General features: G+C 38.7%; 1 protein-coding gene across 4 annotated transcripts in view; it reads right to left on the bottom strand.

Annotated features, from left to right (window-relative positions):
• Positions 1 to 23114, bottom strand: part of gria4b (glutamate receptor, ionotropic, AMPA 4b) — a 198533-nt gene that overhangs the window by 118344 nt on the left and 57075 nt on the right. The window lies entirely within an intron of this gene.

The raw sequence follows: 23114 nt of genomic DNA, 5'->3' as shown, positions 1-23114 counted from the left end.
AAGGGAGAGAGAGTAAGAAAAAGAGAGAGTGAGATAGAGAGAAAAGTAGAAAAGGAAAGGGATAGAGAAGAAATAGGAGAGCGATAAGTTGAGAAAGAAAATGAGACAAAAAAAAGCTTGAAATATCGAGGGAGAAAGAGAAAAGTGAAAGAAAATGAAGGAAAAGGGAGGGAGATAAAGAGAAAAAGAGAGACTATAAGACAGAGATAGACAGATAGAGATATATAGATAGAAAGATAGAAAGAAAAAAGGAAAGAAAGAAACAAAGACGGAAACTACTGCTACAGTTGCTTTCCAGGATGTCGCCTGGCTATTTAAAACCGCGCCTCATTTTTCTCTTGCACTTTTCTCTCGGCTTCTCGGGACTGGATTCAATGTGTTTAACCCAGCTGGATTCAAAATGGGATCAAGTTTCCCCAAAACGATCTCCGTGGAACTCGCCGGAGTGTCCAAACAATTAGCCCGCTGATTACACGCTCATTGAAACGGCCAGCTCTGATGGAGAAAGCTGTCGCCGCCGCTTTTAATTATGAGCGCTGTTCATGACTTTCACGTTAACGTGGCCCCCGGAGGAAAAAGAAAAGAAAAAAGAAGAAAAATCCACCTGGCGTGCATCATCCCCCTTGTGACCTTTCTCGCATTCCCAAAGGATTTGTTTCTGGTTGCCGAGGAAGCTGGGGGTTGCTCAACCGGGTTTTAAAATAAGCAAAATCTAGAATTTTCTACTCATTTGAATAAATATTTACCACAATTACAGGCAGGGTTGGGTAGGGTTACTTTAACTGGATTACTTTTGGATTACTCCAATACCAAATATGCTAATAAAAGACAAAAGAAACTAAATATGAATAAAATTATGACCCACAACACGTGGTAAGCTTTCTCTCCTGGCTTTGATCGCCGGCAAAACTAACATAAAATGCGATAGAAACAAAATGAAAAAAAATCCAAACAGCTTGCCCACATCATTTTTGCCATTCCATGTGTTCCGTTACTCCCCAAGCCTGCACAAAATTTAGTAATTTTACTCATATTTCGTTTCTTTTGTCTTTTATTAGCATATTTGGTATTGGAGTAATCCAAAAGTCATTGAAAGTAATCCAGTTAAAGTAACCCTACCCAACCCTGTGTATGAGCTAGCATTTAACAGTATTTTTACTTGATTAAACTTCCCTGTATATTTCTGGTCGGAGCCTTCGCTCCAAAAACGTTGCTTTGCTGGGGATTCCAAGAGCCAAGAAGAAATCTGTGCGTTTGCAATCAGGGGAGGGTGTAATAGTAGTCTGTACAGCCCTTTGAGACTTCTTGTGATTAAGGGCTATACAAATAAGTATACATGACTTGACTTGACCTGCTTGTTTTTAAATATAAATTCACAAAGGTTTTTATTTTACTAGAAATGCCACACATTATTTTTTTTTTTTTTTTAAAGAAAACAACAAAACAAGAATACTTCCTATTTTCAATCATCCCCAAATACTACAATCACTATAAATACTATAAATGTAAATATATATATATATATATATATATATATATATATGGAATTTCTCGAGCAACTCCAAACTATTAAACAGTAGTATAAAAATATCACATTTATCACTAATTATATTAATATTACTTAAATTAGTATTCCATATATTACAAGGGTATTATATACTCATATAAGTTAGATTTCTTATTATATTATGGATGTAATTGTTTTTAATATTATTCTACCCTTATTTATATTTTAATTTGGTTTTGCTTTATTTGTTTTATTCTTCAAATGCTTTAGTATTTTTTTACTATTATTTGAATATTAATATTATTTATATTATTCATATCATATATTTTTATATTTTTTATATTATAATATTATAATATTATTTTATTATTAATCATAATAGCCTCCCAATAATTTGTATATGTTGTTTTTATATTATTTACAATGGGTTAGATATCCATCCATTATCTGCACAGGGTGCTGGAGCCCATCCCAGCTATCTTCAGGCAGTGGGCAGGGGACACCCTGAACTGGTTTTGCCAGCCAGTCGCAGGGCACTGGCTTTTATATATATATATATATATATATATATATATATATATATATATATATATATGCATATTATGCAATGCAACGGTTCCTTTAATTTAATTTAAATTAATTTAAAAGCAAAAATAAATACTAAAAAGCGTCAATACATGCATTGAGCGAATCCAAGTTACTTAATATTCACGTATTCTTTCTCCTCAGTGAAGAGCAACTAATATTATCGACATACTGAGTAGCCCAGACCACTGAAGTATACTGTTTATGTTAAAGTATTATCGGAAATAATATTTCCCTCATTACAAATACTACAATACAGGTATTATCGCTTTCATTTCAAAATACTAAACAGGATATTTGGAATAGTTATTGCTGTAACTCGGGCAGGTCACTTAACAGTCATGGTGTGTTTTATCTTTGAGTTGCCCTTGAAATATCTCTTTGTGGAAAAAGTCATTTCCTTCAATTCGTTCGGCTTTCATTAGCGTTAATTTTGCATGAACAATGTTGATATTAGACGCGGAGAAATGAAGAGGGAGATGTGCGAGGAATCAAGGTCATAGCAGACTTAGGTGACGTTCCTTCGCATTAATATTATAGCAGGGGTCGGAAAGGTGTGGCTCGCCAGCCAGGTGTGGCTCTTATCATGAATACCTCTGGCTCGAAGATACAATTCACCTTTTAACGCATTCAGGCCGGAGGTGCAATACCGTGTTCCTACCACAACCGTCTGGAGCGCTGTTGCGCTTTTCTACCTTTAAGACTGATTGAAGAAATGTCATTATGATTTTTCTTCCAAGTGTCTCTTAGCCAACGAGAATAAATAGTGCCTAGCCCTATCAAGAACTTTTTGTCATATTGCCACATTTCAGGCTTCAAACCAAAAGCTGAAAAACTAAAAATATTTTCTAAGAATCAACAACATGTGAGGCACAATCGTGTCATGGAACCAAATTATTTCGACATACAATACGATACTCACACCGATAAAACTGAAAAGTAGCTGTTGCAAAAATATTGGCCCCTTGTTCTCTCAGCTCAGCCAACTGACTCCAGAAGTTCCCTGATGACTTCTTCTTTGGGGCAGCTCAGGAGGTAGAGCGCTCGTCTTGGGATCAAGGGATCCCAGTTCGAATCCCGGCTTGTCCGTGTAACATGTCGAAGTGTCCTTGGGTAAGACACTGAACCCCTAATACCCCCAATAAGCAGGTTGGCGTCTTACATGGCTGCAATACAAGGCCGCTATTGGGAAATGTGAAGCACATTGTAAAGCGCTTTGGGAAGTCATTGACTTGAAAAGCGCTATATAAATGCAGATCATTTCATTCTGAATGATCCAATGTCGACCTAAATGACTTGCTATGACAAACAGAGTGCAACTGTGTGTCTTTGAGTCTCAGTTCAAATGCACCTGCTCTGTGATTTGCTCAGAGGGGAACAGATAGGATCTCAAAGACCACACAAGGCAGATCTGGGATAAAGTTGTAGAAAAGCTAGAAGCAGGAATCAGATACAAGAAAAAAAATTAGGAGCATGGTGTGACCGATTTTATCGAAATGGAGAGAGCAGCACGTAAGACACCTACTAAGGTTCTAGCAAGGCCCAGTCGCTCTCCAGACCTGAACCATATTATAAATCTTTCTCAGCGAGGGCCATGATCCCTCCTGCAGTGTGTGCAAACCTGGTGAAATACTACAGGAAATGTTTGACCTCTGTAATTGCAAACAAAGGCTTCTCTACCAAATATTAACATTTATTTTCTCAGGTGTTCAAATACTTAATTGCAGCTATATCACACAGATAGATAATTTAAAAAATCATTGTGATTTCTGGATTTTTCTTTTTAGTTTATCTCTCTCACAGTGGACATGCACCAACGAAGAAAATTTCAGACCCCTCCGTTTCTAAGTGGGAGAAATATCAAAATAGCAGGGTGTTCAAATACTTATTTTCTTCACTTTATATCAAAATCAGAAGCTCAAAAGTAAATAATTGCTTCTTGCCATTTGCCCGAGTTGAGTTCTTTCCCAAACGGAGAGACCTAAACACACACAAGCCTCAGGGGAGCACTTACATAACCAGCAGTGTGCAGATGAGGAGGGTGGGGGGTAGTCGGGGGCATGTCGGGAGTTCATCCGACAGCCTTCCAACATATTTAGTTTTTCTAAATACTGAAATAATCCCCATAAACTCAAAAAAACACCCAGTGTGAATTAAATCTGGCTGTACTTGAACACATTTTTTATTCTGCATAATAAAGGAAATACCAAGTGTAGCTGTGATTCCTGCCCTCTAGTGGCAAGTCATTAAACTGTTGTGACTGTCACTATAGGTTGCTAGCAGATGAATCCATAAATTAATGTTATTTTTCTGTACATAACATAACCCATGATAACGAACTGTGTAGACGGTGCAGGTAAAACTAATTTTCTCGAGTTATTATCATCATTATTGTCTTTGCGAGCCTCCAATTAGACTAAATTAACCTCACCGTCGTTGGACCGGAGGGGACATGGAGTTATTTTGCATATGACCTTAGCAAACAAACACAAAGAAAACAGCATCGCTACATCCAGAGCAGTAATTACACGCCTTAAGGGATTTCCGTCCATTAGATCGTAAACTTACGGAGTCAAGAAACTTTATTAATGCTGCTCAAAAGTTAGAGTGGAACACATTTTTGTAGGAAAATACCTACAAATAATTACCTTTAGGTTAATTGGGGTCACTCAAAATGGAGGGCCCTGCCACATCAAGTCTACTAGAACATCTGAAATATATGACCAAGTTCCAGGTCATTTGTTTAGATATTTTTGGAGAGATCGTCGTTGGGCGTCGCCCCAAAAAATACGCGGAGAAGATATATGACAAAAAGGGAACTCGCCTCATTGCATTCGGGACAGGTCCAAAGTTTTATAGTGTTCTCAAATAAAGTTGAGATATCTCGTGAAGGTCATCCGCCTCGGCTTCCTCAGCATATCAGCTTGTGACCTCTTGCAACACGACCTTCACCAGATGCCTACATACTTATCATTAGTTAGTATACACATTCCACAACAACATCAATAGAGTCCTTTCCCATTAGCAGAAGAATATTATTATTATAAGTGTGTATTTTCTTGTTTTAAGATCATTCAACTTGTTTTATTGAAGAATAACACAGTCAACAATGCACGAACTTTATTTTGATTGGATGTGTTAAATGACAGATCTTAGAAACCTGTGTAAGCAATTGAGTTCTGGACACTCAAAGTGTTCAGATTTGGTGTTGTTGATAACGTTGTTAATGTTGAAATTGTAAAAGCATTAAAAAATTATAAAACCTTTTCTTCTATTAAAATAAGCACATTTATGCTTAAAACCAGCAATATTATCTTGTGAACCACAGAATGACAGTGTATTTTAAGCATGTTCTTGTCATTTACGTAGAAAATATTTATGAAAATGATCAAAACAGTCTTCCATTTGGTATTTTTTTCCAATTTTAATTACGTTTTTTTATTTTATACAAAAAAGAAGATAGAATATCTGAAAAACAAGGAAAAGAATACTTGATATGAGAACATTTATGTACAAATGCGGTCAGATTGATTTTTATTTTGTGGTGTATTTTTTTTTATTGTCCAGGAATTGCATTTTTTTTAATTATTAGACCCACAAAATGTACTTTTTTTACATCCTGTTCAGTCTAAACAATACATCTTATTATTATTTCAAAATTATTTTTATAGCAAGGTAACACGAAAACTAGAATGATAGCTAGAGAGAGGAGGGATGTAGATAGATAGAGTAAGAAAGAGAGAGACAGCGAGAGAGACTGGGTATAGAGAGAGAGAGAGAGAGAGATGGAGACAGAGAGGGTAAGGGGGTGGAGCGAGAGAGAGAGAGATAAAAAAGGAAAAAAGAGAGACAGAGAGAGAAAGAGGGAGATAGAGAGATGGTGAGAGGGTAAAAGAAAAAGAGTGAGAGTGAGAGAGGGAGAGAGAAAGAGGGAGAGAGAGACAGAGAGATGGAGAGAGAGGGGTGAGAAAGATGGAAAAAGAGAAATAAAGAGACAGAGAGAAAGGCAGAGAGACTAAGAGAGACAGAAAGAGACAGAGATGGTTAGAGAGAGGGAAAGAGGGCAAACGAGAGAGAGAGCAAAAGAGGAAGAGTGAGAGAACGAGACATGTAGAGAGAAAGAAACTGAGGATGGAGAGAGATGGAGAAAAATAGAGAGATTGATAGATGGATGGATGGATCAATAAATAGTTCGATAAATACATAAAAACAAGACAAAGAGAGGGAAAGATAGCAACTAAAGATATAGAGAAAGAGAACAAGAGACACACAGAGACAGAACACCATTTATACGCTCACTTATACCTAGGGACAATTTGGACCGGCCAATTAACCTGGAGTGCCAAGAGAAAACCCTTCCAGACGCAGGGGGAGATTATGCAAACTCTGGACGAGGAGGCTGCAGTCACTGGAATTAAAAACCTGCACCACCATATATATATATATATATATATATATATATATATATATATATATATATATATATATATATATATAAAGAGATAGAGAGAAAATGTTTTTTTTGCCTCTGTCGCGAAATTTGTGCAAAGCCTGATGCCCCCTTCCTCGTTTTGCGCAGCATCTCCTTTTCCTCCGGCTTCCTCCCCTGCTTCAGCACATTAATCTCTCATTACGCTCCCCCCATCCCTCCACACCTCCTTTCCCCTCTTTTGCTCTCTTTTCTTACGCCAGCCATTTAGACGTAGCGCCTGCAAAAGGACCTTTCTATATTTCCCCAGAAGAATCCTCAGACAAATGAGGAAAGTGCACCAGGGAAGAGTCGTCTGAAGCTAAGCCCGAATGAAAGACTTAAATAATGCCGACTCTCTTTGCCGTGCGAAGACCTCCGAAGACGCCTAGAACAATGACTATATAATGATTCCGTGCACGTCCCTGCCATAATTATATTGTAGGACGCCGCTTTTAGACCTTTGCACGCACGGGCCCTTTCATAGAAAAACAACGAGGCGCTCTAGGAGAGTCACATTTTTGGCACATTGACAACAGATGATCAATTCGTTTTCTCATTTATTTATATTTTGAGTCATTTTAGCTTGTTTCTCAAAAGAAAAGATATCCTTTTAAAAGTTTCTTCATTGGTTATTCATTGGTTGTTTGGTTGTTTTTTTGGAGTGTGGTGAAAAGAGCTCTAAAAGTGTGATTATTTATAACATTGAGTAGTTATTTTTATATTATTTGTGTTATTTTGTTAATACATTTTATATATTTCTTTTCCATTTCAATTCTTCTCCTATTTATTCATATTTTTTAAATTATTTTTGTGTTTGGTGTACATTTTAATATAATTATGTTTTATTATTATTTATAGTACTTATACATCTTTTAAATATTTTTTTATATTTTTTATGATTATACTTGTATATAGTTTTTATATCATTATTACTACCAATATATTAGTATTATTTTGATATCTATATTATTGGTAGTGATTTACCTTTATAATAATAATAATATATTTTAAATAATGTTTTTATACAATTTTTTTAAATTTTATATTATTTTTATTATTTTTTCAAATGATTATTTATGTATTTCTCAATATATTTTTATTATTATCATTTATATTATTTAAATATAATTTAAATCATTTTTATATTAATGATGTAAAGGTTATTTCTATATGTTTTTGTATTACTTATATTATTTGTAGATTTTTTGAATATTAATTTTTTTTTTACTATAACTTTTACTTCCATTCAAAAAAAAATTGTATTTCATTAATGTTATTTTTAAATTGTTCTAGTATTATTCATATTATTCTTATAATATATATATATATATATATATATATTTTTTTTATTTCTAAATTTATATACATCATCATTTGCTGTTTCTGTGTGCCCCCCCAAAAAACACTATATCTATTGTAATAAAAACCCGAGAAGGGAGGTCAGCTTGCTGACGCTAACCCAAACCCGAACCCAAACCCTAACCCGAGTCCTAACCCTAACCTTAACCCTTACCCTTATCTTCCATTCAATATGTATTTTATGGTTTCACTTTTGGATTTGTATTATTTTTATTTTTGTCTAATCGAAGTCAAAAAAATAATAATCCGATAACTAGTACGATTAAAAACTTCAATTCAGTCTGTAGATTATATTTTCATTTGAATTATTGTCGTTTTCGTCAAGACAAAGACAATAAAAAATATAAATACGATAACTATTGTGATAAAAAACCCAAGAAGGGAGGTCATCTTGCTGACGCTAACCCTAACCCACAGGGGTCAAACAGACGGCCCGCGGGCCAGATCAGGCCCGCTAAGGGATTGAATCCAGCCCGCGAGACAATCTTCAGAGAAGCGCAAGAGAAAAACAAGCTGCAGGTTGAAATATGTCAACTTGATGTTGCCAAAGCCAGGTGCCTCTCACAAAGACACTCTCTCTCTCTCTCTCTCTCTCTCTCTCTCTCTCTCTCTCTCTCTCTCTCTCTCTCTCTCTCTCTCTCTCTCTCTCTCTCTCTCTCTCTCTCTCTCTCTCTCTCTCTCTCTCTCTCTCTCTCTCTCTCTCTCTCTCTCTCTCTCTCTCTCCTTTTCTCCCACTCTGTCTCTGTCTCTTTCACTCTCTGTGTCTCTCTTTCTTTGTCTTGACGAAAACACAGCAATTCAAAAGAAAATATAATCTACAGCAGGGGTTTCAAACTCATTTTAACTCGGGGGACACAAGATAGAACAAACATTCTGTCGGGGGCCGGACTACTAGATTAAAGAGAAAGAAAAAGAGATAAAGAAATAAGAGAAAGAGGGAGGGAAAAGGAGAGAGGGCGGAACAAAGAAAGAAAAAGAGAGAGAGGGAGAGAGCGTCTCTCTCTCTCTCTTTATTTCTCTCTCTCTCTCTCTCTCCTTTTCTCCCACTCTGTCTCCGTCTCTTTCACTCTCTGTGTCTCTCTTTTTTTCTTCCTTTGTTGCTCTTTGTCTCTTTCTCTCTCTGTGTCTTTTAACCTCTTTTGCTCTAACTTCCCTTTTTCCTTTTCTCTCTTTTCTCTTTCTCTCTTCATACCCCTCGCGCTTTCTTTTCTCTTTTCTCTCCTTATGTCTTTCTATTTCTCTTTGGATTTCTTTTCTATCTACCCCTTTCTTTCCCCCCTCTCTCACGACTTTTTATCTTTTGTTTCTCACACTCTCTCCCTCTCTCTCTTTTTCTTTCTTTGTCCCGCCCTCTCTCCTTTTCCCTCCCTCTTTCTCTTATTTCTTTATCTCTTTTTCTTTCTCTTTAATCTAGTTGTCCGGCCCCCGACAGAATGTTTGTTCTATCGTGTGTCCCCCGAGTTAAAATGAGTTTGAAACCCCTGCTGTAGATTATATTTTCTTTTGAATTGCTGTGTTTTCGTCAAGACAAAGACAATCAAAAATATAAACACGATAACTATTGTGATAAAAAAAACCAAGAAGGGAGGTCATCTTGCTGACGCTAACCCAAACCCTAACCCATACCCTAACCCAGGGGTGTCAAACTCAGAGAGAGAGCGTGAGAAACAAAAGAGATAAAAAGAGAAGTCATGAGAGAGGGTGAAAGAAAGGGAGAGGAAGAAAGAAATCCAAAAAGAAATAGAAAGACAGAAGGAGAGAGAAGAGAAAAGAAAGCGCAAAGGGTAGGAAGATAGAAAGAGAAAAAAGAGAAAAGGAAAAAAGAAAGTTAGAGCAAAAGAAGTTAAAAAGACACACAGAGAGAAAGAGACAAAGAGCAACAAAGGAAGAGAAAAAGAGAGACACAGAGAGGGAGTGAGAGAGAGAAAGAGAGAGAGAAATAAATACAAGTACAGTGTCTTTGAGAGAGGCACCTGGCTTTGGCAACATCAAGTTGACATATTTCAACCTGCAGCTTGTTTTTCTCTTGCGCTTCTCTGAGTGTTGTCTCGCGGATTCAATCCCTTAGCGGGCCTGATCTGGCCTGCGGGCCGCCTGTTTAACACCTGTGCCCTAACCCAAACCCATACCCATACCCAAAACCAAGCCCTAACCCTTATCTTCTATTCAATCTGTATATTATGGCTTCATTTTTACATTTGTATTATCCTCCAAAAAATAAAAATGCGATAACTAGTATGATTAAAAACCCGAGAAGCGAGGCAATTCTTGCCGAGTTTGACTTTTCAGGGCGGGAAACGCTTCACACCACAAGTGGACCGAGCGCACCTTCAGCTCCAGCCTCATTTGCTTCTGGTAATTATGCAGCGTTGTCTCAATTAATTTTATTGCTTTATTGCCATGCTCCTCCGCTTGAATCTCGAACGCCAATTTTTATGATTCCTCCCAGTACAACAGACACAACGGGGTTTTTTTCTGGGCCGGGCAATAAATAACTTTTGAAATCGGCGATTTAAAATGTGCCGAATTGTGAAATTGAGGTAATAAGTCATTTAAGATGATTTTATGATTAAAATGATTATCCTGCACAAGCTATAAATGTTAGGCCTGAATTCAAAGTGATTTGTAATCCGTACATGCCAACCGTAGACTAAAATTCTAGTCTCGAGTCCGGATTTATTTTTGCTGTTGTTCCGATTTAATAAACACTAGGTACCGTAAATTCCGGACTATAAGCCGCTACTTTTTTCCCAAACGTTCAACCCTGCGGCTTATTCAGTGATGCGGCCAATTTATGTCATTTCTCTAACAGTCGCCAGCGGTGCTCGAGTCCAAAAGGTAAGGTTTAGACCGGTGGAATACATGCGCAGAGGAAGACTGCAACTTCTTAGCTTGTGCAAAAATTAAATTAGCGTAGAAATATCCTCACCATGCAAATTGCAAAAAGAAAGGCACATGACGCAGCTTTGCAGCTAAATGCAATCGAGCGGTCCGATAAAGAAGGAAACAGAGCTACTGCACGTAGACTTTACTTTGCGAGCGTGTTGCTAGCGTGTTTTTAAATAAGGGAGCGTGGGACGACGTCTTTATGACATAGAATCTTTCCCATAATGGGGAAGACGACTTTGATGACGACAGTTATAAGGAGGAAGATGGTATGTTGTTTTTAACAGAGCCGTTTGTCGTGTTGCGAGGGTGTTGCTAGTAGCGTTTTGCTACCTTTCACAGGCACGGTTTGGGATGAAAGTTATAATATTATTATTAAAGCTTTGAAAACTCTCTCGGTGTACCGTCTTTCTTTGTAAATATGTGTAACCATGTATAATATGTATTTGCAACTGTATATTTTTGTAATGTATTTATTTTAGAGGCTTATTCTGATATGTTTTGCACGGGCAAATGAGAAAGAAGGGGCAGAGCAAACGCGGGCTGACGGGAAGTGGAGTAAAGGTGAGATGTGTTTGTGGACGCAGCGGACAATAGTGGATATATATTTTTCCCACCCTTACCTTTGGAAATATACATTTTTTTTCCTTGGATTATTTTCAACAGGACCCAGACTCTGTAGGTCTGCATCAAACCTTAAGTACAGGTATCATTTTCCGTTCTTTTTGCCGGCTGTGGTGTTTGGACTGTGTACTTTATATTCAGCGACAATCGCGGGACTCAAAGTCGAGCTTGGGTTTAATTTGTCGTTGTGTCGCATGTTTTAATGTGAGCGCATGCGGCATATATATATATATATATATATATATATATATATATATATAGGTGCGCATTGTATAAGTACAAAAGCGGTTATCCTCTTAAAATGTCGTGGGTGCGGCTTATAATCAGGTGCGATCCATAGTCCGGAATTTGCGGTATTTTAAAAAATCGGAGTTTTTAAGGGGGAAAACGCAGTGGTCGCAACCACTGGACCACGGCCCAGTACCGGGCCGTCGGTCGTTTGGTTCCGGGCCATTCAGAAAAGAAAAAAAATCTGCCTTCTTTTTTGCTTATACCGTATTTATGCATGTATACATGTTTTGTTCCATCAAAAAAACCCTCAAAGTTTTGTGCGTGATATACAAAGTAAAGGTGGGCATATGGATCCAAATATCAATGATAATGTTGTTAGTGGGTAGTAAGGTTATGTATACATTATAACTTTATGAATCAATCCTAGTGTTTACACTTTATTAGCACTATTCAATTTATTTTCAATGGAAGGTATTCAAATTGTCTTGTGTAATGGAATGAATGTGCATTTTATACTCATACCTTTATATACTCTTACTTTTGTACTCATATCTTTATACGTTTATATTTTTATAGTATACTCAATAAGTGTGTGGTTTAACGATCTCGAGTTCTGTTCAGAGGCAAGCACCTTTAAGGTCAAAAGAATACCAAAAAATGTGTCTCTAATTAAAAAGCTAAAACTTGAAAGGCCACTAACAGTTTCTCAGGCTACTCCTCATGCCTCTGGGAGCCTGCTAATTATTAATCAAGATGGCCTTCGTTTTTAGTGTCGGGAAGCTCACTCGAGAGCTTGCCTCCCACGCTCCAAGTGTGCTCAAAAGCTTGCCTCCTAAATTTACGCATCGTGTTTACAAAGTTTCACTATCCTTTTTGCTTATTCATTATACCCGCACACCATCTAGGGACCAAGATTATACACGGCATTTAAACATGTGATTCCTGTCTAAACCAAACAGATTTGTTTCCTGTGTTCATATAATCTTGTTTGAACCAATCAGATGTGTTGTTTCATTCTTGTGTCTTCCATTAAATGAGCCTCTTGCCAGAGGTGGAGCGTGGTTTCCTCCTTGAGCGGATTTTGGAAGCACGCGCCTCTGATGGAAGGGCTATCAACAACCTAAATCCTCGACTCAAAGTGTGTTCTTTTCTTCATTCTACTACAATCTCAAGTTTTAACCTTGATAGTTCGGTAATACTGTTACACAGTACTTGTTTTTGTTTTTTGACTCTCTACTTTTGTTCTGAAACAGTTGTTGGTGTAGAAGTATTTTATCTTTATACTGTTAAAGGTATTTATATAGTATTGTCTACACTATTTGTTTTTTGATTTTGTTTTTCAAATATTATGAAAGGGAAGGAGTAATAGTTGTCATGTTGACTTTGTTGTATTTGCTGTTTTGTTAAGTTGCTGCTTGTTTTTGGTCTGACTTGTTTTTACTTTTGTTCTGATAGAAATATTTACTTTTAATATTGTTAAAGTTTTCATCATAGTTACATAACTAAAATCTTTGTGATTTTGTCATCATAATGATACACTAAGGCTTGAGGTATTTAATGATCATGATATTTTAGAGTAAAAAGTATCGTTATCGGTTCTGTATCGATCAATTCTACCCTGTGTTTATTTTGACCGGATTAATACCAGATATCAAGGTATTTCCCACCCATAGTATAAAGGTTTTACAGTAGTGTACCATAATAATTGAGCAATGATTAGTCAGTTGACAAATATTGCTGACCGAATTTGCTCAGCATTGGATGCAACAAGAATCAAACCGAGATCTCAGTGGTGAGAGCCCCGAACACTAACCACTAGGCTACTAGGATTGTAGATGACCAAGGAAAATGTATTACAGTTTATCTCATCATCATCTTATTTTGACTAATGGTGCCACCTTGTACGCCGTTGTAATGGAGCATCATGGGAAAGAGTTCAGCTAAACCACAGGTGTCAAAAAGGCCCGGTAAGCGATTGAATCTGGCCCGCGAGACAACACTCAGAGAAGCGCAAGAGAAAAATAAGCTGCAGGTTGAAATATGTCAACTTGATGTTGCCAAAGCCAGGTGCCTCTCACAAAGAAACTGTACTTGTATTTAGTTCTCTCTCTCTCTTTCTTTTCTCCCACGGTGTCTCTGTCTCTCTCACTCTCTATGTCTCTCTTTTTCTCTTCCTTTCATGCTCTTTGTCTCTTTCTCTCTCCGTCTTTTAACCTATTTTACTCTAACTTCCTTTTTTCCTTTTCTCTCTTTTCTCTTTCTCTCTTCATACCCTTCGTGCTTTCTTTTCTCTTTTCTCTCCTTCTGTCTTTCTTTTTCTCTTTGGATTTCTTTCTTCCTCTCCCTTTCTTTTCCTCCTCTCTCACGACTTTTTATCTTTTGTTTCTCACGCTCTCTCCCTCTCTCTCTTTTTCTGTCTTTGTCCCGCCCTCTCTCCTTTCCCCTGACTCTTTCTCTTATTTCTTTATCACTCTTTTTCTTTCTCTTTAATCTACTAGTCCGGCCCCCGACAGAATGTTTGCTCTATCGTGTGGCCCCCGAGTTAAAATGAGTTTGACACTCCTGAGCTAAACCAACCTTGTACAACGGGGTATTGTGAATAACTATAGTGTGATGATGAGATAAAATGGAATGCTATTTTCCTATGTCATCTAGATCCTTAGTGGTCTAGTGAATTATTGATATTATTTTTGTTGTTATTAATTTCATTATTATTATTGTTGTTAACGTTGTTATTAATAATGTCATTATTTCCCGGGCTGTGAGACTACAGACATGGTACAGAATAGGTTGCAGAACACTGGTCTAACGTACAAAACGGTAGTGTTGGTGAGAACGAAAATCATTTCTTTCTTTAAATTTCCAATTCTTCGATCAGATTTCGTAATGGCCCAGAATGAGTGATAAAATGGCGTTTGAGCAGATAGCAGATGCGCCCTCCCCAATCAGAGTCGTCACTAGTGCATCGGTGGATCGATTGTTCGCAATGTGTGTCAGTTGTGGCTGACCTGCTCCACTACTTGTGAAGCCGGAGCTACAAGCTAGCTTGCGTGAGGTTAACACGAACAGATTCAGCTCATAAAATATTGTATTAAATCCTTACTGACAAACACGCATTGCGGAAATATTCAATCTGATTTTAAAATAAGTGAGAAATTCAGCTTTTTTATTTATGAATTGTATTTTGTGTTATTTTTGAGTTGTATTTTTAAAGGTTGTATTGATTCATTAATCTTATTTCTAAATATTATATTTAATGAGAAACCTCACCCTTTATTTATGCAGTGTTCATTTTACCTCTGAAAAGTGATGAGTCCCGGGGACTCGCATGCTCAAAAATCTATGGGTCCCAACAGAGATCTATGGGTCCCCAAAGTGTAGTGTTATCGAAGTTGAAATTGTAAATCGGTGACAAATATATAATAAAAATCTATATATTAATTCGGTTTTAATCATCAAATTATTAATTCATTTTCTGCATCAAATTATTGTTAGTAATATACCGTTTAGAGGGAAAACCACAAACCTGTCTTTTTTTCATTTTCTCCTTTTATACTTCCTTTTTTTCTTAACTTCTTTATACAACATCATAATTCGTAATATAATGCATCAAAGCAGGTGAGCCGTTTGAGAGCCGGCTCTCTTGAATGAGTTGAGCCGAAAAAGCCAGTTCCCTAAAAAGAGACGGACATTTCACCACACAACTCGAGATCGGCGTGCAGACGAAAACTCGAACCGCGAGACCAAAACAACATCTGCCGGATCTGCCTGACGAAAAGTTTGGAGTGCGGTAAATCTTTGTTTAAAAAAAATGTAATCGGGTCATAATGACAATTTTGTGTCAAAAAAGTTGCGTCCCAGGGACGCACGTTGATTTGAGACTATGCGTCCCCAGCAAAAATGATGCGTCTAGGACGCTGGGACGCAGGCAAACGAGAACACTGTTTATGTATTCTTTTTATTTCATCATTTTTCCTATTCCTTTTATTTTCTTTCTGAAAAAAAATCAATTTTTAAAATATGCAAACATATCGTATCTAACAGATGATTAATTATTTTTCTCATTTTAACAAATATATTTGATTTTTTAAGTAATTTTATTTATTGTTTCTCAAAGGAAAATGCTCAGGCTCCTACTTATGACTATTCGACCTACAAAAAACGGTATATACGAGAATTTTTCCCGGGATGTCGAAAAATATCCGGACATTGCCGAAAGTTAGATTTTGTATCGTGTGCACCTTTTTCCGAGTTCAGGACATTACTGTAGTGCTTTTTTCCGCCACTACTGGCGTGCGGCGCTGTGAGAGTTCACTTAGGATCCACCCCGAAGAAGAAATCCGCTTCTTTTTCCTAGTTTGTAGGTAAACATTCTATACTGTATCTCCAGCGCGCAAATACATTTTACATCTTTATTGTGTAATATCTTGTGCATTCATTCAATATAGTTGGTGTGAAGTGTAAAGAGGCGAGCCGTTACTTTAGAAATAAAAGGGGAATAAGAAAGCTTGATGCGGTTGAGAAAATGGTTGGATTGCTTTTTTTCCGGCACTTATAACCACAGAGGAGGGAAGTTGCCTAACTCTTGAAGCACATCTTCCAAAAGTAAGTTAAACTTAACTTCATTTATCTTGATAGAGCATATTATTTCATAAAATGTTTATTTTATGTATAAAACAATAAAGGTTACTTATACTTATACTTAACTTACCAACAAAAAAAACAGGTTTGGGTTGAACCATTTAGGGTGTCTTAAAACAAGTTAAAAGTAGAACTATTTCACTTTTAGGTATGCGTTAACAATATCCAACTGGGTTGAAAGAGCCTTTACGTATGCTTTTTTTTTTACCCCTCTGTATGTATCTGCGTTTACAGTAATCCTTCGGTTATTGCGGTTAATGGGGACCAAAACCACCCGCGAAAAGTGAAAATCCGCCAAGTAGCGACGTCCCTTCAAAAATGCTTTTTTTGCTTTTTTTAAATTATTTTATTTTATTATTATTATTTTTTTACACCTGTGAAGCTCTGAACCAGCGAATGTGGAACCACTCTTCACTCTTCAAAAGTGCTTAAAAAAACAAATAATAATAATAATAATAATATTTTTTTGTCTCATCTCATCTCATCAGCTGCACCGCTTATCCTCAGTAGGGTCGCGGGGGGGCTGGAGCCCATCTCAGCAATCATCGGGCAGTGGGCAGGGGACACCCTGAACTGGTTGCCAGCCAATTGCAGGGCACACAGGGACAGACAACTCACTCGCTCATTCACACCTAGGGACAATTTAGACCGGCCAATCCACCTGAAATGCATGTCTTTGGAATGTGGGAGGAAACCGGAGTGCCCGGAGGAAACCCACGCAAGCACGGGGAGAACATACAAACTCTGCACAGGTAGGGTGGTAGCTGGATTTGAACCCACACAGGAAGTTCCCAAGACCTTAGAACTGTGCCGCACACGCGCTAACCACAGTGCTTGGAAAAAAAAAAAAAAAAATTCTATTATTTTATTTAATTATTATTTTTTTAGACCCGCGAAGCTCTGAACCTGCAAACGCAGAACCGCGAAGTAGCCAGGTCCCACTGTATCTTACTTTTAGCAAAGCTGTGTGAGGCGGAGCACATTTAGAAGCAGGAATAGGGAGCCGAGGGACAAGGGGCATGGAAAGTGATTTCATACTAGTCCCCACATTGTTATTTGTTAGTGTAGCATGAAAATGGTGAAAGTAAGAAAAGGCCTGTTTCAGGTAAAGTCCAAACGCCAGCCCAGATCCCCCAAAAAGAGGAAAAAAAGAATAGCTTATTTGAAATGCACATACTTGCACACGCATCATGAATAAGCTTGACAGAGGCTGCAATGAAAACACAAGTCAGGAGATGGAGGAAGCGTATATATTCCTTGAATATATTTTCCCTAACGTAAAATAAATCAAACACTGGAGAGGATCGACGGGGGTCCGAAACTCCTGCTCAGGTGTACAAAGAGCGTCCCCTCTAAGAGAGTGGCCCTGTTGTTGGCCAGGCTCTAATGGCCCAGCTCACAGGAAGCCGGTCCGAAGCACATTGAGCGGCCGAGGCAAATCAAAGCAGAATTACATGAACCAATCAATGGCTGTGATAGCTCAAAGGCCCGGTTGGGGGAGGGGGGCCACCAACGATCCAAATGGCTTGTTTCGACACTGGTTTAATACCGTTTTATTCTTTTCTGCTTCCTGCTTCAGTGTACTCTATGAGTGTTACCTTATTTGTAGAAAAGGGTTGCTTATTTTATGTCCTGAAGGTGCCAGATTTACGGGACTCTGCGACGTTCGCTGCAGAAAGCGGGTGACACTAAAGGACGAAGCAGGAGCGGCTAGGGGAGAGCCATTGCCTATGGCCAAAAGGCTCACATGAATGGCTAAAGAAGGAAACAGTGGAGATTCAACATCTGATCGATATCGTGACGTGTTGTAAGCTCAAGAAACTGCAGTTTTTGTAAAGAATTTATGATTCCATGTTGTGAGTGATTGTCACAGTTTGGGTTTTAATGGCGCCGGCCAATCAGAGGCAAGTTTTTACGACACTGGCCAATCAAAGCGGGGCGAAGTTTGCAAGCAGTGTGTGCGCGACTGTAATAAGCTGTTGTATGCTGTCAGTCAACCAGCGCGCGCTTTGCACAATTGGCCACCAAAACAAAAGATGACGTCATGCAATAGCTACTAGCCTTAGCGGCTCGTTACATAGTCAATAAATTCATCATTTAAATCAGACTCTGTGGAAATTCGGTGCACATAGAAACTGTGATCACCAGGGTGTGCTCCGTGGATTGTTATCCCGTCTTGGACTCGATTCAGGTGGTTTTGAGAGTAAAAATCCCGGCCTCCTACGAATAGGCTAACAACTCCCTCAAGCTGTTTTTAACAAACGCCAGATCCATTACCCATGAAACGGATGACCTGGAGCTACAACTTGTACAAAACCGCTACACTTGTGACTTTTGTATCTTGATCATTGCGGAGACCTGACCAAACTCCCGGTTACTCAATGCTAGCAAGAAGCTAGCCAGCAGCTCTCTAAATCGCTTTCTCACTCTGAAAGGAGAAGCCCTCTAATTTTGTTATACCTAGGTATCATGATATTAAAGACAATCTATTCAACTGCAGTTGTGATTTTATCTGTTGATCTATAGTTGTTATTTTGTAACAGGCGTATACTCTCAGTCGGTAATGACATCATCTCGAGATAAGTTTGCATGTCACTATAATTTGAGTTCTCCCCAAAAAAGAAAACCAACACAGAAATACACTCTTCTTGTTTTTTTTTCCAAAATTTGCAGCCCTAGTGGGGAAAAAGTATAAAATGCCTGACTCACAGGTCCTAGGCACGTTTAATGTGGAAGACGAGTGAAACTGACGGACGAAGCAAGAGCACCTAACAATAACAATAGCAGCTAGCAGCGAGGCATAGCCACAACCGAGTAGCTGACATGAAATGCTAGAGAAGGAAACAGTGGAAAAAAAGTAGAAGATGTCTGAATAATTGGTAGTTTGGGCTTCCATAGAAGTAAGATTGCAGAAAGAACATGTTAGGTTCTTTAAGTAGTGTAATATAATTACAAATTTCTCAACCTACGAGTCATGTTTCCGAGATAATACATGTGTTTTTGTGTATTATTTGAATGAGTAGTATCCAAATGAATTAAGTATTCCCATATGACATGAAATTGCTATATTTTACCCGTTGGGCCGATAAAATGAGCAAAATTCTCTGCCAACAGGGTGAGAATCTATTTTTTTTTTGCAGTGTGCCTTCGTCTAGTCACAGCAAATGTGATGCAAACTACAAAATCAGTCGGACATTTCACGATGGCTGTCACACTATCCATCTCATCTTGCAGACTGCCGGCTATTTTTGTGCCGAGAGGCGTAACGCGATATCGTCTATAAAGCCAAGACGTCGAATAAACGCCACCGAAGAAAACAACAAGAAGACCAAAACGCAGGGCACAAATAACACCACCTTCGATCGGGCAATGCCGTCTCACTCGCTTCTCCTCTCATCGATTTTTCTCCGAGCGAATCAAAACGGGCTCGGCGCGAGACATCGGGCCGCCGGGTTTTATGGCCTTTGCGGATCGCCCCGGCTACCCCCCTCATTCTGTTATGTACTGACACACATAAACATTTAATAATACACGCATAGCTGCAGCGTTCCCCTCAGGGCGGTCACTAAAGAAAGAGCGCCGACTTCAATTAGAAAGCGTGCACAAACACACACGGCGTTGTGAGTGGCAGCACGGACACGCGCAGCTTTACACATGAGTCAGTGCCATACGGATTTGTTCTCGCTTCGCGTCACAACCAGGAAATGTCCAGTGCCAAATAGAAAAAATACATGGAGGCTAAGCCTTATAGCTGGGAATGTTTGCCTGTTCGTACAACAGAGGAACCTCGGTTCTCGACCATAATCCGTTCCAGAACCCTGTTCGAAAACCGATTTGTTCGATCGCCGAAAATCGTTTTTCCCATTAAAAGTAATGTAAAATCGTTTTAATCCGTTCCAACACCCCGAGTGTTTACCATGAACGTAAACATGAAATGAAATGAAATGAAATGAAATGATCTGCATTTATATAGCGCTTTTCAAGTCAATGACTTCCCAAAGCGCTTTACAATGTGCTCCACATTTCCCAATAGCGGCCTTGCAGCCATGTAAGGCGCTAACCTGCTTATTGGGGGTATTAGGGGTTCAGTGTCTTACCCAAGGACACTTCGACATGTAACACGGACGAAGCGGGATTCGAACTGGGATCCCTTGATCCCAAGACGAGCGCTCTACCTCCTGAGCCACTGCCGCCCCGAACATGAAGCTAAACCAGGCTAATCGTACGTTCGCGTTAGCGTAATCTTTCGTACGGAAGATTACGCTAACGTGAACGTGTACAACTAAAAAAATCAGGTCGTTTACACGTCATTTAGCACCCGGGTCTCCACAAAAAGTGGTGAGCGGTTAAAGGATAAAGAAAAGAATTATGAATAGGATTTTTCTTACCTTTGTGGTGGTCTGCAGAAGCCATGCTCTATTCCCTCGAAAGAAAGGAAACTCGCACACCTTCTTCATTTTGCTATTATTTCTTTCTTAAATGCAATAGTTGTACGCACTACTCTTCTTTTTTCACCTGTAGCAACTTTGCTGCTTGCACCGACCTTCTTCCGAGGCATAATTAGGGGTTGAAACACTCCGTTCACCGATATTCAAAACGAAAGCAAAAAGAAGTGCGCAGTCACGTGACAACAGTTCTTCACGAGGAGTGGGGGCAATCTACACCCGTACGCCGCTCAGCATCGCCCCTAGCGTACCAGCGTTCGAACTCCGATTTTTTGAACGAAAAGCGAAGCAAGAATTTCTCGAAATTTTGGGTCGAGAACCGATTTGTTTGAACTGAGAGGCGTTCGAAAACCGAGGTTCCACTGTAACATTTTTTTTCACCTGATTTTTCCTCTTTTTATGTTTCTTGCACAGTGTTGACTATGTTTACTGCTCACCTTGCACAATGTTGACTATTTTTTTTGCACAATGTTGACTATTTTTGCACCAAATGCATATTGCACAAACCCTTACAATACCAGCTGTATGTAACATCCTACATGCCGTTATTTCTTTGTGTAAATATTGTGTAAATTATAACTATAACCTTATCCTCCTTGTTTTATAACCTTATTTTCTCTGTTCCTTTATCTTCTTGGCTTTTTTACCTCACTGTGAATGTGTGAAACTGGAGTGTCATGCCCAATTTCGTTGTCACAATATGTTAACCCATTTTGTAACAATGACAATAAAGGTATAGGTTCTATTCTATTCTAAAATTTGTAATTACATGGTAATCCTGGCGTATCATATCGCTGTAAACCAGGGGTGTCAAACTCATTTTGACTTGGGGGGCACACAATAGAACAAACATTCTGTCGGGGGTCGGACTAGTAGATTAAAGAGAAAGAAAAAGAAATAAGATAAAGAGGGAGGGAAAAGGAGAGAGAGCAGGACAAAGAAAGAAAAAGAGAGAGAGAGAGAGAGAGAGAGCATGAGAAACAAAAGATAAAAAGTCGTGAGAGAGCGGGAAAAGAAAAGGAGAGGAAGAAAGAAATCCAAAGAGAAATAGAAAGACAGAAGGAGAGAAGAGAGAAAAGAAAGCGCGAAGAGTATGAAGGGACAAAGAGAAAAGGAAAAAAGGAAGTTAGAGCAAAAGAGGTTAAAAGACACAGAGAGTGAAAGAGACAGAGTGGGAGAAAAGGGGTGAGAGAGAGAGAGAGAGAGAGAGACAGAGAGAGAGAAATAAATACAAGTATAGTGTCTTTGTGAGAGGTGCCTGGCTTTGGCAACATCAAGTTGACATATTTCAACCTGCAGCTTGTTTTTCTCTTGCGCTTCTCTGAGTGTTGTCTCGCGGGCCGGACTCGATCCATTAGCGGGCCTGATCTGGCCCGCGGGCCGCCTGTTTGACACCTGTGCTGTAAACAATGTTCACTATGTTGATATCAATGACAATAAAGACTAAGCGCGGGTGGTGAGAATGTTTTCGTTGGAATCTAAGAATGTACTGTATCAGTTTGTCTGTTTTTGTGTCTTATCACCCAGAAAAAGGGAAATGAGTTTAGATATGACCGCCATCTTTCGCAGGCAGTCGGGTAGGTTACCCTAGTTGTGAAAAATGCTCAAAAAAGCTGACTCGGCACTACACCCTCCCAGGCTAGAATGACATTGAATATCGATACTATTTCATGATTTTAGTGTCATAGAAGTAAAATTTTTGCCCAAACCCAACCTAATACCTCGAAATTTAAATCTGGTCGGCCTGAAATGCCAATATTAACGTTCCATTTCAGGCCAGGCCGGGTTTCTCTCTCGCAATTTTTTTAATTATCCTTACTGTGGTGTCATTGAATGTACCCATCATTAACTACCACTAGACCTAGCTATCGCTTCAAGAATAAGCACCACTGCTTGTTTACGGCAGTAAAGTGTTATTGAAATCAGGTTGTGCAGATGCTATGTTCATCTTCCATGAATCTCTGAGTTCATGACACACCAGTTATTGTTTTGTTTCTTTTTCTTTTTAGACGACCCACTGGATGGATTTTGTGTTGCTCTTGTGCACTCTACATCGACACCGGGGGTGTGGGGGGTTTAGGATTATGGGAAATCTGGCCAAAAACGTCCCTTTTTACTACAAAAAATATCAACATTTGGCTTTGCTTTGAGCTTGGTCCCTCAAATCAAGCTAATTTGTCCAGCTCGGGCTGTAATACCCGAAAGGGCGGGTCAGGCTGTAATTTTTGGGTTTGATTTTACCTCTAACCTGTCACTCTTTCCATTCTCATGTGGCAATGACCCTGCACAAAAAGGAAAATGCCACCAAAAAATGTTTTTGCGTCTCACCACGGGTGATGCTCCAATGGTGCAAAACAGTTCAATT

The sequence above is a fragment of the Urocampus carinirostris genome, chromosome 17 (genome assembly GCF_059441175.1).
Source record: "Urocampus carinirostris isolate Australia breed hairy pipefish chromosome 17, RoL_Ucar_1.0, whole genome shotgun sequence".
NCBI classification, from domain to species: domain Eukaryota; kingdom Metazoa; phylum Chordata; class Actinopteri; order Syngnathiformes; family Syngnathidae; genus Urocampus; species Urocampus carinirostris.
This window is presented reverse-complemented; position numbering and strand designations above follow the sequence as displayed.